Raw genomic sequence first — 17042 nt, 5'->3', positions numbered from 1 at the left:
ATATCTTTTGTCCTTGCCCCAAAATATATGTAGGTCTCACTTCCAGACCTCTGAAAACCAGAATTAGGGAGCATTATCGTGGCATCATGAAAGCTCATGAAATAGAAGATCTAACACTCCTTAATCGGTGCCGAAACACATCAAAATGGCACATGACTGTGATGCATCGCTCTTGAAGGCAAAGGGCATAGACAAAATACATATAGACACTAGAGGAGGCAATTGGAGGAAATCACTTGCCCAATTGGAAGCCCATTGGATTTACAGGGTAGGATCAGTTCAACCAGCCAGTTTAAATGAAATTCTTAGTTTTGTCCCTTTTCTCTAATCATCATTAGTTGTTTTTTAGCTGTTTTATCATGATTTTAATACTCTTTTATTTTTCCTCTTTAATAGATTATTACTATGATCTGTTTACCCATTCCTGCTACATTCTTCTTCCTACTACTGGTTATCATGGGTGTTGTGAATTCCGCTCTTGGGCTCCCTCCGGTGGTTGTAAGTAGCATTTTTGTGAGTTCTGCTCTTTGGCTCCCTCCTGTGGTTTTTAGTGGTATGGCTGCTTCTTGGATTTAGCTTCAGCAGTTGTTTTCACTGATCGTCTTTCTGGCTCGGCTATATTAGTCTTGCCTTATCCCTCATTCAATGCCAGTTGTCAATTGTTCCTGCCTGGAGTCATTGCTCTTAGGACTTTCCTGACACTCTGACCAGTTCATCAAAGCTAAGTCCTTGCTTGTCCTTTTGCGGTTCTCTTGTTGTGGACTTTGTTGTTCAGCACTTTCTTTGTTTTTGTTCATTTGTCCAGCTTTTCAGTATGGATCTTGTTATGACCTGGTGGTTAGGAGCACCCGGAATGACCTGATAGTTAAACCTCATACAGGACGAGCTCTGGGATGTGGGAACTCTGCTGACCGCAAGCCCTAATCCTATCACACACACTAGAAATAGCCGTGGAGCGCTCCTGACCAGACCTAGGCGCCTCGTCACAGCCTAAGAACTATCTAGCCCAAGAGATGGAAAATAAAGCCTACCTTGCCTCAGAGAAATTCCCCAAAGGTAAAGGAAGCCCCCCACATATATTGACTGTGAGTAAAGATGAAAGTCACAAACGCAGAAATGAAACAGGTTTCAGCAAAGGGAGGCCAGACTTACTAAATAGACAGAGGATAGGAAAGGTAACTTTGTGATCAGCACAAAAACCTACAAAAGACCACGCAGAGTGTGCAAAAAAAGACCTCCGCACCGACTCACGGTATGGAGGGACCACTCTGCATTCCAGAGCTTCCAGCTAGCAAGACAAAATCATGATAACCAGCTGGACAAGAAAACAAAGAACAAACAAAGACTATCAGGAACTTAGCTTCTGCAGTAGAAGGCAGGTCACCAGAGAGATCCAGGAGCGAACTGAACAAATGCAAAAACATTGACAGCTGGCATGGAGTAACGATCTGAGAGGAGTTAAATAGAGCAGCCAACCAAAGGATAAACCACGTAACCTGTGTAAGGAACCTCAGAAGCCGCAGCTTCACTCATAGCCACCAGAGGGAGCCCATAGACAGAACTCGCCGAAGTACCATTCACGACCACAGGAGGGAGCTCGACAACAGAATTTACAACAGTACCCCCCCTTGAGGAGGGGCCACCGAACCCTCACCAGAGCCCCCAGGCCGATCAGGATGAGCCAGATGAAAGGCACGAACAAGATCGGCAGCATGAACATCAGAGGCAAAAACCCAGGAATTATCTTCCTGACCATAACCCTTCCACTTGACCAGGTACTGAAGTTTCCGTCTCGAAACACGAGAATCCAAAATCTTCTCCACCACATACTCCAACTCCCCCTCAACCAACACCGGGGCAGGGGGATCAACGGAGGGAACCATATGCGCCACGTATCTCCGCAACAACGACCTATGGAACACATTATGGATGGCAAAAGAAGCTGGAAGGTCCAAACGAAATGACACAGGATTAAGAACTTCAGAAATCTTATAAGGCCCAATGAAACGAGGCTTAAACTTAGGAGAGGAAACCTTCATAGGAAAGTGACGAGATGACAACCAAACCAAATCCCCAACACGAAGTCGGGGACCAACACAACGCCGGCGGTTAGCGAAAAGTTGAGCTTTCTCCTGGGACAATGTCAAATTGTCCACCACATGAGTCCAAATCCGCTGCAACCTGTCCACCACCGCATCCACACCAGGACAGTCCGAAGGCTCAACCTGCCCTGAAGAGAAACGAGGATGGAAACCAGAATTACAGAAAAAAGAAGAAACTAAAGTAGCCGAGCTGGCCCGATTATTAAGGGCGAACTCAGCCAAAGGCAAGAAGGACACCCAATCATCCTGATCAGCAGAAACAAAGCATCTCAGATATGTCTCCAAAGTCTGATTAGTTCGTTCGGTTTGGCCATTAGTCTGAGGATGGAAAGCCGAAGAAAAAGACAAATCAATGCCCATCTTAGCACAAAAGGACAGCCAAAACCTTGAAACAAACTGGGAACCTCTGTCTGAGACGATGTTCTCTGGAATGCCATGCAAACGAACCACATGCTGGAAAAACAATGGCACCAAATCAGAGGAGGAAGGCAATTTAGATAAGGGCACCAAATGGACCATCTTAGAGAAGCGATCACAAACCACCCAAATGACCGACATCCTTTGAGAAACAGGGAGATCTGAAATAAAATCCATGGAAATATGCATCCAGGGCCTCTTCGGGATCGGCAAGGGCAAAAGCAACCCACTGGCACGAGAACAGCAGGGCTTAGCCCTAGCACAAGTCCCACAGGACTGCACAAAAGAACGCACATCCCGTGACAAAGAAGGCCACCAAAAGGATCTAGCCACCAAATCTCTGGTACCAAAGATTCCAGGATGACCAGCCAACACTGAACAATGAATCTCAGAGATAACTCTACTAGTCCATCTATCAGGGACAAACAGTTTCTCCGTAGGACAACGGTCAGGTCTATCAGCCTGAAACTTTTGCAGCACACGCCGCAAATCAGGGGAAATGGCAGACAAAATTACCCCTTCTTTAAGAATACCCGCCGGCTCCGGAACACCCGGAGAGTCAGGCACAAAACTCCTTGACAGGGCGTCAGCCTTCACATTCTTAGATCCCGGAAGGTATGAAACCACAAAATCAAAACGGGAGAAAAAGAGCGACCATCGAGCCTGTCTAGGATTCAACCGTTTGGCAGACTCGAGATAAGTTAAATTCTTGTGATCCGTCAAGACCACCACGCGATGTTTAGCTCCTTCAAGCCAATGTCGCCACTCCTCGAATGCCCACTTCATGGCCAACAACTCCCGATTGCCCACATCATAATTGCGCTCAGCAGGCGAGAATTTTCTAGAAAAGAAGGCACAGGGTTTCATCACCGAGCCATTAGAACTTCTTTGCGACAAAACAGCCCCTGCTCCAATTTCAGAAGCATCAACCTCAACCTGAAAAGGGAGCGAAACATCTGGCTGGCACAACACAGGGGCAGAAGCAAAACGTCGCTTCAACTCCTGAAAAGCCTCTACAGCCGCAGAGGACCAATTGACCATATCAGCACATTTCTTGGTCAAATCAGTCAACGGTTTAGCAATACTGGAAAAATTAGCGATGAAGCGACGATAAAAATTAGCAAAGCCCAGGAACTTCTGCAAGCTCTTCACAGATGTCGGCTGAGTCCAATCGTGAATGGCCTGAACTTTAACAGGGTCCATCTCGATAGTAGAAGGGGAAAAAATGAAACCCAAAAATGAAACCTTCTGAACACCAAAGAGACACTTTGACCCCTTCACAAACAAGGAATTCGCACGAAGGACCTGGAACACCATTCTGACCTGCTTCACATGAGACTCCCAATCATCCGAAAAGACCAAAATGTCATCCAAATATACAATCATGAATCTATCCAGGTACTCTCGGAAGATGTCATGCATAAAGGACTGAAACACAGATGGAGCATTAGAAAGCCCGAATGGCATAACCAGGTACTCAAAATGGCCTTCGGGCGTATTAAATGCCGTTTTCCATTCATCACCCTGTTTAATTCGCACAAGATTATACGCACCACGCAGATCTATCTTGGTGAACCAACTAGCCCCCTTAATCCGAGCAAATAAATCAGACAGCAGCGGCAAAGGATACTAAAATTTGACTGTGATCTTGTTAAGAAGGCGGTAATCAATACAAGGTCTCAAAGAACCATCCTTCTTGGCCACAAAAAAGAACCCTGCTCCCAATGGTGACGACGACAGACGAATATGACCCTTCTCCAAGGATTCTTTTATATAACTCCGCATAGCGGCGTGCTCTGGCACAGATAAATTAAACAGACGGCCCTTAGGAAACTTACTACCAGGAATCAAATTAATAGCACAGTCGCAATCCCTATGAGGGGGTAGACCACCGGATTTGGGCTCTTCAAAAACATCCCGGTAATCTGATAAAAACTCAGGGACTTCAGAAGGAGTGGAAGGCGAAATAGACAGCAATGGAACATCACCATGTACCCCCTGACAACCCCAGCTGGACACAGACATAGATTTCCAATCCAACACTGGATTATGGACCTGTAGCCATGGCAACCCTAAAACGACCACATCATGCAGATTATGCAACACCAAAAAGCGAATATCCTCCTGATGTGCAGGAGCCATGCACATGGTCAATTGAGTCCAGTACTGAGGCTTATTCTTGGCCAAAGGCGTAGCATCAATTCCTCTCAATGGAATAGGATACTGCAAGGGCTCCAAGAAAAAACCACAGCACCTGGCAAACTCCAGATCCATCAAATTCAGGGCAGCGCCTGAATCCACAAATGCCATAACAGAATAGGACCACGCAGAGTGTGCAAAAAAGACCTCCGCACCGACTCACGGTGCGGAGGGACCACTCTGCATTCCAGAGCTTCCAGCTAGCAAGACAAAATCATGATAACCAGCTGGACAAGAAAACAAAGAACAAATAAAGACTATCAGGAACTTAGCTTCTGCAGTAGAAGGCAGGTCACCAGAGAGATCCAGGAGCGAACTGAACAAATGCAAAAACATTGACAGCTGGCATGGAGTAACGATCTGAGAGGAGTTAAATAGAGCAGCCAACCAAAGGATAAACCACGTCACCTGTGTAAGGAACCTCAGAAGCCGTACCTTCACTCATAGCCACCAGAGGGAGCCCATAGACAGAACTCGCCGAAGTACCATTCATGACCACAGGAGGGAGCTCGACAACAGAATTCACAACAGGATCTATTCAGCTAAGCTGGAAGCTCTGGGCAGCAGAGTTTGCCCTCCATACCTTTAGTCAGGTGTGGAGATTTTTGCATTTCTCTGCGGTGGACTTTTTCTAGTTTTTATTACTGACCGCACAGCATTCTGTCCTGTACTATTTTCTATCTAGCTAGAAGTGGCCTCCTGTGCTAAATCTTGTTTCATACTACGTATGTCATTTCCTTCTCCTCTCACAGTCATTATTTGTGAGGGGCTAATCTATCCTTTGGGGATTTTCTCTGAGGCAAGATAGTTTTCCTGCTTCTATCTTTAGGGGTAGTTAGCTCTTAGGCTGTGACGAGATGCCTAGGCAGAGTTAGAAGCACTCTACGGCTACTTCTAGTGTTGTGTTGAGCTTAGGGACTGCGGTCAGTATAGTTGCCACCTGCTCAGAGCTAGACGCATGTCGCTCCTTAATCACCAGATCATAACACATGGGCATTTATGGCATTTGGCTGTCGGCATCTATGGATTTCATCTGACACCTTCAACAGGGACAACCCTTTATAGCACCGCTGCCTACTGACGTGGGATTTCGGGCTGTCCTTTTGCTACATGCTTTTGGCTCTATATTGCCACTTATTTGCATTGTTAGCCTTATTTTAACTATTGGACTTTTTATTCTTATTGCCATCTGATATATTTATGCTTTTCACAGTTATTTGCACACTCCTTTTGTAAAAGAAAGGTTTTTACAGATGTATAATTTTTTCACTTAATTTTTACTCTCCATACGCATTTTCCCCACTTTTCCCCATTTTCAAACCTCAGTATTCACTTCCCTGGCCAAACCGTACACTTGCCCATACACAGTATTTCACTTGGCCTTATTATTACTATTATTATTTTTATCCATTTCTGCCTCTTCATCACGCCGCACACTTGCATGCATCCACCACTTCACTCCCCCTCTCCTATCTTTGCCCCAGGACTTTGTCCTCTTCACATACTTTCACATTCAGGAGCTGCTCACTGCTCTCTCAGCGGTGTGCGCTCCCGCCGGGCTTCCTGCTTTGGCGTTGCCGGGGCGACGCATCTGGCGTGGCTTGGTCCTGCCTCCCTGCTCTGACGCGTCAAGCGGGGAGGAGCTCTGATACCACATGACGCTGAGACCTGGTGATGTCGGCGGATCTACCCGGCTGGAGCGCCGCCTCAGCTGCTGTCAACAATGTCTGCCGCACATGATATAAAGCTGCAAATACACTACGCATACTCACCACCCCTCGAAAAAGCTGCACGCGAAACGCGTCGGGTAATCGGTCCACGCCTGAGAGGTAATGTGCCTTCGTCATTGAGCGTTACATTTAGTGGGTTAACTATGATTGCTTTCATTCATCTGGGCTAACTTACTTTTTCACTGCCACATTAGGCTGCACCCCTTACTTAGACATTCAATTGCTGCATATAGCATTGTATTCCTTTTTACTGGCCGTTCCTTGCTATTTAGGCCCAGTGCACTACAGCACTATACTACCGCAGGTTTTTTTGACTGCTTAGGCCCTGTTTGCCTGTCATATAAGAGTTTTTTTTACTTTTTTTCTTATATAGCTTTGGTTGCATACAGCACTTTCCATATACCCTTATGCTATTGTTATTTATTGTATAACCCTTGGTGCTATTACTGCACAGTCTGGACCGACTGCATTTTGCACATTGTGTCTGCACATATTTTAACTCCTTGCTATTTATTTGCTACATTTTACTTGTTTAATCTGGTTGAAATAAAAATGTTGATGTTTTTAAGGCGATAGCTTTTTTCTTCTCTTCTTGGATGCATTTATTCTGTGTAAAGCTGCCTTACCTAGGCATGACTTATCGTTGAGGTTAAAATACTAGACATAGTAGTTTTTGTGGTGTGTATTCATATTAGCATTAACTATTTTAAGTAAAACTGAATCTTTTGTAAGTAAAGTTATATTATTAACCTTACTTTCATGTTATGGGTTACAAAATGTTCTAAGAAACTCAGTCTTATCAAAATTTTGGACTACATTTTATACTCAGTGAGGTGTTGATTAAAATCTTACTTTTCAAAGAGGTTGTACTCATTTATGCAGAGATAATATACAAAACATATCTTATATGCATGATGCATTTTACTCTGTATGCCTCTGCTCAGGCTCTGGCTAGCAACAAACCTGAAGTTTGGTTGCATGTCTCATTAAACACAGCAACAATCTCAATATGGTGACTCCCATGATCTGTGATTCTTTCATACCATAATTTCTGTAATTATAATCATTATGTTTCCAAAGGTGATTTATTCCATAATTATTTATACATTCATTCTCCTTACTGTGATATACCATAGTATACTTGAAGGTGAAATGTAGAGATGAGGATCAAATTTAAGTTGAATTTCCTGAAATTTGCAGTTTCACGCAAATTTGAACATATTGGGATTTGATTTGCGATTCAAAAAAGAAAAAAAACTTGCCCGACACTCTTTGTTACACTACTGAAGCATCAGAGAGCAGACTAATGTAATTTTTCATTGCCGCACAGGCTTCCCCATGTTGCCCTGCAGCTATGACTTCTCACGGATTATGATACCTTATACAGCGGTGGTTCATCTGAGATCAGCGGTTCCTAGTGGAGCACAGTTTGTATGGCAGAGTCGTTTTACACCTCCAGAGTCACTGGGTAAGTCTCTCTTTCCTGTAGAGTGTAAGTTCTTATGATCAGCAGGGTCATCCTCCTCTCTTCTGTAGAGCAGAGCAAAAGCTCTTATGGTAAGTGGAATCCATTCTCTCTCCTGTAGGGTGTAAGCTCTTATGGTCAGCAGGGTTCTCTTCTGTAGAGTAGAGTATAAGCTCTTATGGTCATCAGGGTCCTCTCTATCTCTCTTGTAGGGTGTAAGCTCTTATGGTCAGCAGGGCCTTCTCTATCTCTCCTGTAGGGTGTAAGTTCTTATGGTCATCAGGGTTCTCTTCTGTAGAGTATAAGCTCTTATGGTCAGTAGAATCCTCTCTATCTCTACTGTAGGGTGTAAGCTCTTTTGGTCAGCAGGGTCCTCTCTATATCTCCTGTAGGGTATAAGCTCTTATGGTCAGCAGGGTTCTCTTCTGTAGAGTATAAGCTCTTATGGTCAGTAGGGTCCTCTCTATTTTTCCTGTAGGGTGTAAGTTCTTATGTTCAGCAGGGTCCTCTCTATCTCTCTTGTAGGATATAAGCTCTTATGGTCAGCAGGGTTCTCTTTCTCTCCTGTGGAACAAAAGCGCTTATGGTAAGTGTAATTCTCTCTCTCTCTCTCCCCTGTAGGGTGTAAGCTCTTATGGTCAGCAGAGTTCGTCCTCTCTTTCTCTCCTCTCCTCTCTCTCACATGTATTTTTTGAGCACTTGTCAAATGTCTTTTTTCGGCCTTACTAACTATGTTACTATGTTACTATGTTACTTACAAGCTTTCCAGTATTGAGATACAAGCAAATTTATTCGCCATAAATTACATTTTTTGTGCAAATTCCGTATTTCAAAAGATCTACTCATCTCTAGTACTAGGTCCTCTTTTTACGCTTGCAGGTCAAACATTTGAGATTTTTTACATAAGTGAATGCATTATTTACAGTAATTTAGTTCCCTCACTTTTAGGCTATGTGCACACGTTCAGGATTTTTCGTGTTTTTTAGGCGTTTTTCTGCTATAAAAACACGATAAAACCGCTAAAAAAAGCTTGCATTAAGCATCCTATTATTAGAATGCAATCCACAATTTTTGTGCACATGTTGTGTTTTATTACCGCAGCGAAATCGCATTCCGGAAAAAAACAAAGCATGTTCATTCTTTGTGCGGAATCGCGGGGATTCCGCACACATAGGAATGCATTGATGCGCTTACTTTCCGCATGGGGCTATGCCCACCATGCGGGAAGTAAGCGGATCATGTGCGGTTGGTACCCAGGGTGGAGGAGAGGAGACTCTTCTCCATGCCCTGGGAACCATATACATGTAAAAAAAAAAAAAAGAATTAAAATAAAAAATCGTGATATTCTCACCTTCCAGCGTCCCTCACAGCCTTCCAGCTCTTCGCGATGCTACCGTTCCCAATAGTGCCTAGCGGCAATGAACTGTGATGACGTAGCGGTCTCAGGTGATGCTACATCATTCGGGGTCATTGCCAGGAGGCATTACTGGAAACGGGAGCATCGCGAGGAGCGGGAAGGCTGTTGGTGTCACCAGAAGGTAAGAATATCACGATTTTTTATTTTTTTTATTATTTTTAACATTCACTATTGATGCTGAATAGGCAGCTGAATAGTAAAAAGTTGGTCACACTTGTCAAACACTATGTTTGACAAGTGAAAACAACCTGTCAATCAGTTTTCCAAGCGATGCTACAGATCTCTTGGAAAATGCTAGCATTCTGCAAGCTAATTATGCTTGCAAAACACCAGTGTTTAGCGGGAATATGCATACCAATTCTGCATGCATTATACCAGCGGCATGGAGTTGCGGAATTGCCGCGGAAATTTCCGCGGAAATTCCGGAGGTGTGCACATAGCCTTATAGCGCCATTAATTCCACAGTGCTTTACAGACATTATCATCACTGTCTCCAGTGGGGCTCACAATCTACATTTCCTATCAGTTTATCTTTGGTGTGTGTTGGGAAACTGGAGGAAACCGCAAACACAAGGAGACCATACAAATTCCTTGCAGGTGTTTGTTTCTCTTGGTGGGATTTGAACCGAGGACCCCAGTGCTGCAAAGCAACAATGCTATCCACTAAGGGTATGTGCACACGTTGCGGATTCTCTGCGGATCCGCAGCGTTTTTTGCAGTGCAGAAACGCTGCAGATCCGCAATTGATTTACAGTACAATGTAAATCAATGAAAAAAAAAATGCTGTGCAACACTTTGCGGAAAATCCGCTACGGAAACGCTGCGGTTTAAAAGTAGTAGCATGTCACTTCTTTTTTGTGAATCTGCAGTGTTTTTGTACTTATTCCATTATAGAAAACCGCAGGGGTAAAAAAACGCAGCAAATCCGCAAGAAAACCGCAGCAAAAACGCACAAAAAAGCGACAAATCCGCAGGTGCGTTTTCTGCCAGGAGAGGCAGAATCTGCACCAGAAATTCCTATCCGCAACGTGTGCACATAGCCTAAAACAGTGTATTAAATTTAGTATTTGAAACGAATACATTCCGATTTGTAACATTGTCTATTTTTTGACTAGGCTGATTGTAGGGATGATTTTATGGGAATAATGTAGTGAAAAGGAGCTCACAACTGTCACGTCGCTGTCGCACTTCGCGCCCTGTCATACTTACCTGTCCTCGGCGTCCCAGCGCGTGTCCTCCTCTGCTGCGTCTTCCTCTCAGCACTCGCTGCCGCCCTCTGCTGTCCGTCGGCGCACGCGCATGCAAGGTTCAGCTCTGCGCGTGCGCACTACTAAACTTACCTGCCGGCGCTTTTCTTCTTCCTCTCTTTCACCCTGGAGAACTGTCACCCGGAAGTGCTGCAACGTGCCGGTATATTAATCTGTTTCCGTTCACTCTTCCTTGCCTGGTGATCATTCGTTTCTTCGTATGCTCTTGGCCGCACGTTTATCTTAGTGTTCTCCTGTGCCTAACCTTGCTTTGTCTTTGGTTTTCTTCCAGCGTCACTTCCTGTATTTACGCAGCTCCGTGTCTCCACGTGACCCTGCAGTCCCGGTACCTCTGCAGCCCTGTGTCTCAATCATCCTGCAGCTCCGCAGTTTCAGTATCCTTATAGCTCTGTGTCTCAGCCATCCACTGTTTCTGCAGTCCCTGTATCTCTGCGGTTCTGTGTCTCTGCCCTTCTCGCCACTCTGGTGTCTCTTTCGTTTTCTCTGGTTCCTCGCCTCCATTTTGTCTCTTCGTCTGTCTTGGTCCCCCAGCTTCCGTGGCGATAGTCCTTCACAGGCCTGCCCCTAACTCTCCCTGTATAGGGGAGGTCCATCTGGTCAGCTCGTCCGTGAGGGGATCGTCATCACGGTCCAGAGGGTCCACTAATTTTATTCTCTTGTAGAATAGTCACAGTATCACAAGGCCATGGACCCCCCTGGTGTCTCCACCACTCAAAAAGAATCTTTTTTTGCGAGAGAATCAGACCAGAATCATGTCCTTCCTAAAGAACATGGAGTCCCATCTTGCGGCTTTACAGTCTACAGACCCTGGTAATGCCTCTCAGTTGGCGGCTCTTCAGCAGGAGCTTGGCCAACAATGGGACACTCAGGCCCATATTTTGAACTATATGGCCTCTATTGATAATCGGCTTCTCTCTCTCCAGACTGTCGTTTCCGCTCCTGTGCAGGCTTCTGCTCCACAGTACTCGCCCCGTCTTGCCAGGCCTCCCCGATATGCTGGGGATCCTAAATTATGTCGCGGGTTTCTCAATCAGTGTCAATTACACTTCGAATTGTCCCCGCTACTATACCCTACCGACCGAGCTAAGGTAGCTTTTGTGGTCTCCCATTTGGAGGGCGAGGCTTTGGCCTGGGTGAACTTCCTCTGGGAGCGAGATGATCCAGTGATTACTCAACTTAGTCTCTTTTTAGATACTTTTCGCAAGGTGTTTGATGAACCTGGTCATCTGGTTTTGACTACTGAGTCTCTCTTCAACCTTCATCAGGGCATCCTTTCCATAGCTCAATGTGCCATCCGTTTTCGGACCCTGTCCTCTGATTTAGGTTGGAACAATGAGGCTTTGGTAGGAGCGTTCTGGCGAGGTCTGTCTTCCCGGATAAAGGATGAACTGGTGGGGCGTGAAACACCCACTTCTTTGGACGATCTTATTTTTCTGGCGGCTCGCATAGATTTGCGCTTTCAGGAACGTTCTCATGAAGTTATCAGAGATAGGAGACCACTTTGTTTGTCCTCAGCTACATGAAGTGCCTCTTTCTCCCAAATCACTTCAGTTTCTTCCTCTCCTTCTCCTGAGCCTATGCAGGTAGATCGCCTCAAACCCGCTGAACAGTGCCGTAAGGAGAGACTCGCACAGGGACTATGCTTCTATTGTGGCAGTGCATCTCATCTTCTGCGTTCCTGTCCCCAGTAGCCGGGAAACGCCTCCGCCTAGGACAGGTACGAGAGGCCTCCCTAGGTAGCTATGATTCCTCTCCACCTCTGATTCTGTCAGTCTTATTGTACTTTGGTTCCAGTCGTTTTTCTTTGGAGGCTTATGTAGATTCTGGTGCCGCTGGGAACTTTGTTCAACTTGAGCTTGTAGAAAGACTTGGGATTCCTGTCAGATCCTTTGAGGTTCCTATGCAAATAGCTTCTGTTGATGGTCAGCCTTTGCGGGAGACTGTTAGCTTGGTCACTGAGGAGGTTGAGATTCAAATTAGAGCTTTACATCGTGAAAAGTTGGCTTTTTATGTTCTGCCGTCCCTATCTCATGCGTTCCTCTTAGGACTTCCCTGGCTAAGAAATCATGAACCTACTCTGAACTGGCGTACTGGGGACGTTCTTTGCTGGGGTCAATCCTGTCAGAATAGATGCCTGCTTCCGGTCAAGCCTGCTAGTCTTCCTCCGACTGCTCCTGAACTAGCAAATCTACCCACGGTTTATTTCTCTTTTTCAGATGTCCTTAACAAGAAGAAAGCAGAGGTCCTACCACCGCATCGCCCATATCATTGTCCGATAGATCTTGCTCCTGGTTCTACTCCTCCCAGAGGTTGTATTTATCCTCTGTCTCCCTCCGAGACTCAAGCTATGTCTGAATATGTTCAAGAGAACCTGGCCAGAGGCTGTATTCGGAAGTCTTCTTCACCAGCTGGAGCTGGTTTTTTCTTCATAAAGAAGAAAAATGGTTCCCTCCATTCATGCATTGATTACCGCGGTCTTACTAATATCACGATTAAGAACAAGTATCCTCTTCCACTAATCCCGGAACTTTTCGATCGCTTACGAGGAGCACGTATCTTCAGGCTCGGACTGGCCCACCTGAGGTGAGTATGAGGGACGGAGGGACGTAGGGACGGAGGGACGGGGGGATCGGGGGATGAAGGAGGACATAAGCCGGCGCGCCATGCAAGATGGGAGCGGGAGTGTGAGTGGGGGGGGGGGTTGAGAGAAGCCATGCATACAGGAGGGGGGAATATGAGCCATGCATACAGGAGGGGGGAATATGAACCATGCATTCAGGGGGGGAATATGAGCCATGCATACAGGAGGGGGGATATGAGCCGCCATGCATACAGGAGGGGGGGATCATTATACAGTATGGAGAACTGTGTGTGGCCATTATACAGTTTATACAGTTATATATATATATATATATAATGTATATATATATATATATATATATGTATATATATATATATATATATATATATATATATATATATATATATACATTATACAGTTTAACAACATCCTAAATAGGCAGTGTAAGCGGTTTATACCTTGTGGGAATAAAAGGACTAGAAATAGGAAAAACCCAATGTGGCTAAACAAAGAAGTAAGACAGGCAATTAACAGTAAAAAGACAGCATTTGCACTACTAAAGCAGGATGGCACCATTGAAGCTCTAAAAAACTATAGGGAGAAAAATACTTTATCTAAAAAACTAATTAAAGCTGCCAAAAAGGAAACAGAGAAGCACATTGCTAAGGAGAGTAAAACTAATCCCAAACTGTTCTTCAACTATATCAATAGTAAAAGAATAAAAACTGAAAATGTAGGCCCCTTAAAAAATAGCGAGGAAAGAATGGTTGTAGATGACGAGGAAAAAGCTAACATATTAAACACCTTCTTCTCCACGGTATTCACGGTGGAAAATGAAATGCTAGGTGAAATCCCAAGAAACAATGAAAACCCTATATTAAGGGTCACCAATCTAACCCAAGAAGAGGTGCGAAACCGGCTAAATAAGATTAAAATAGATAAATCTCCGGGTCCGGATGGCATACACCCACGAGTACTAAGAGAACTAAGTAATGTAATAGATAAACCATTATTTCTTATTTTTAGGGACTCTATAGCGACAGGGTCTGTTCCGCAGGACTGGCGCATAGCAAATGTGGTGCCAATATTCAAAAAGGGCTCTAAAAGTGAACCTGGAAATTATAGGCCAGTAAGTCTAACCTCTATTGTTGGTAAAATATTTGAAGGGTTTCTGAGGGATGTTATTCTGGATTATCTCAATGAGAATAACTGTTTAACTCCATATCAGCATGGGTTTATGAGAAATCGCTCCTGTCAAACCAATCTATTCAGTTTTTATGAAGAGGTAAGCTATAGGCTGGACCACGGTGAGTCATTGGACGTGGTATATCTCGATTTTTCCAAAGCGTTTGATACCGTGCCGCACAAGAGGTTGGTACACAAAATGAGAATGCTTGGTCTGGGGGAAAATGTGTGTAAATGGGTTAATAACTGGCTTAGTGATAGAAAGCAGAGGGTGGTTATAAATGGTATAGTCTCTAACTGGGTCGCTGTGACCAGTGGGGTACCGCAGGGGTCGGTATTGGGACCTGTTCTCTTCAACATATTCATTAATGATCTGGTAGAAGGTTTACACAGTAAAATATCGATATTTGCAGATGATACAAAACTATGTAAAGCAGTTAATACAAGAGAAGATAGTATTCTGCTACAGATGGATCTGGATAAGTTGGAAACTTGGGCTGAAAGGTGGCAGATGAGGTTTAACAATGATAAATGTAAGGTTATACACATGGGAAGAAGGAATCAATATCACCATTACACACTGAATGGGAAACCACTGGGTAAATCTGACAGGGAGAAGGACTTGGGGATCCTAGTTAATGATAAACTTACCTGGAGCAGCCAGTGCCAGGCAGCAGCTGCCAAGGCAAACAGGATCATGGGGTGCATTAAAAGAGGTCTGGATACACATGATGAGAGCATTATACTGCCTCTGTACAAATCCCTAGTTAGACCGCACATGGAGTACTGTGTCCAGTTTTGGGCACCGGTGCTCAGGAAGGATATAATGGAACTAGAGAGAGTACAAAGGAGGGCAACAAAATTAATAAAGGGGATGGGAGAACTACAATACCCAGATAGATTAGCGAAATTAGGATTATTTAGTCTAGAAAAAAGACGACTGAGGGGCGATCTAATAACCATGTATAAGTATATAAGGGGACAATACAAATATCTCGCTGAGGATCTGTTTATACCAAGGAAGGTGACGGGCACAAGGGGGCATTCTTTGCGTCTGGAGGAGAGAAGGTTTTTCCACCAACATAGAAGAGGATTCTTTACTGTTAGGGCAGTGAGAATCTGGAATTGCTTGCCTGAGGAGGTGGTGATGGCGAACTCAGTCGAGGGGTTCAAGAGAGGCCTGGATGTCTTCCTGGAGCAGAACAATATTGTATCATACAATTATTAGGTTCTGTAGAAGGACGTAGATCTGGGGATTTATTATGATGGAATATAGGCTGAACTGGATGGACAAATGTCTTTTTTCGGCCTTACTAACTATGTTACTATGTTACTATGTTACAGTATTGAGCATCATGTGTGGCCGTTATATAGTATGGAGCATCATGTGTGGCCGTTATACAGTATGGAGCATCATGTGTGGCCGTTATACAGTATTGAGCATCATGTGTAGCCAATGGACTTTATACAGTATGAAGCATCATGTGTGGCCGTTATACAGTATGGAGCATCATGTGTGGCCGTTATACAGTATGGAGCATCATTTGTGGCCATTATACAGTATTGAGCATCATGTGGGATTATTATACAGTATGGAGAACTGTGTGTGGCCGTTATATAGTATGGAGCACTATGTGTGGCCATTATACAGTATGGAGCGCTATGTGTGGCCATTATACAGTATGGAGCACTGTGTGGCCATTATGCACTATGGAGCACTGTGTGGCCATTATACAGTATGGAGCATCATGTGTGGCCGTTATACAGTATGGAGCATCAATTGTGGCCATTATACAGTATTGAGCATCATGTGGGATCATTATACAGTATGGAGCACTGTGTGGCCATTATACAGTATGGAGCACTATGTGTGGCCATTATACAGTATGGAGCACTGTGTGGCCATTATACATTATGGAGCATCATGTGTGGCCATTATACACTATGGAGCATCATGTGTGGCCATTATACAGTATTGAGCATCATGTGTGGCCATTATACAGTATGGAGAACTGTGTGTGGCCATTATACAGTATGGAGCATCATGTGTGGTGGCCGTTATACAGTATTGAGCATCATGTGTGGCTATTATGTGTGGCCATATTTTTTTTTGTTTATAATTATTGTATACTAGACGGTGGCCCGATTCTAACGCATCGGGTATTCTAGAATATGCATGTTCACGTAGTATATTGCACAGCCCACGTAGTATATTGCCCAACCACGTAGTATATTTCCCAGTGACGTAGTATATTGCCCAGTGACGTAATATATTGGCCAGCCACGTAGTATATTGCCCAGTGACGTAGTATATTGCCCAGCCACGTAGTATATTGCGCAGTTACGTAGCATATTGCCTAGTGACGTAGTATATTGCACAGCCACGTAGTATATTGCCCAGTCACGTAGTACATTGCCCAGCCACGTAGTATATTGCCCAGCGACGTAGTATATTGCACAGTCACGCAGTATATTGCCCAGTGACGTAGCATATTGCCCAGTGACGTAATATATTGGCCAGCCACATAGTATATTGCCCAGTGACATAGTATATTGCCCAACCACGTAGTATATTGCCCAGTTACGTAGTATATTGCCTAGTGACGTAGTATATTGCGCAGCCACGTAGTATGTTGCCCAGCCACATAGTATATTGCCCAGTAACGTACTATATGGCG

Source organism: Ranitomeya imitator, chromosome 4 (assembly GCF_032444005.1).
Source record: "Ranitomeya imitator isolate aRanImi1 chromosome 4, aRanImi1.pri, whole genome shotgun sequence".
NCBI classification, from domain to species: domain Eukaryota; kingdom Metazoa; phylum Chordata; class Amphibia; order Anura; family Dendrobatidae; genus Ranitomeya; species Ranitomeya imitator.
The sequence above is the reverse complement of the archived record's forward strand: the minus strand, read 5'-3'. Positions refer to the sequence as shown.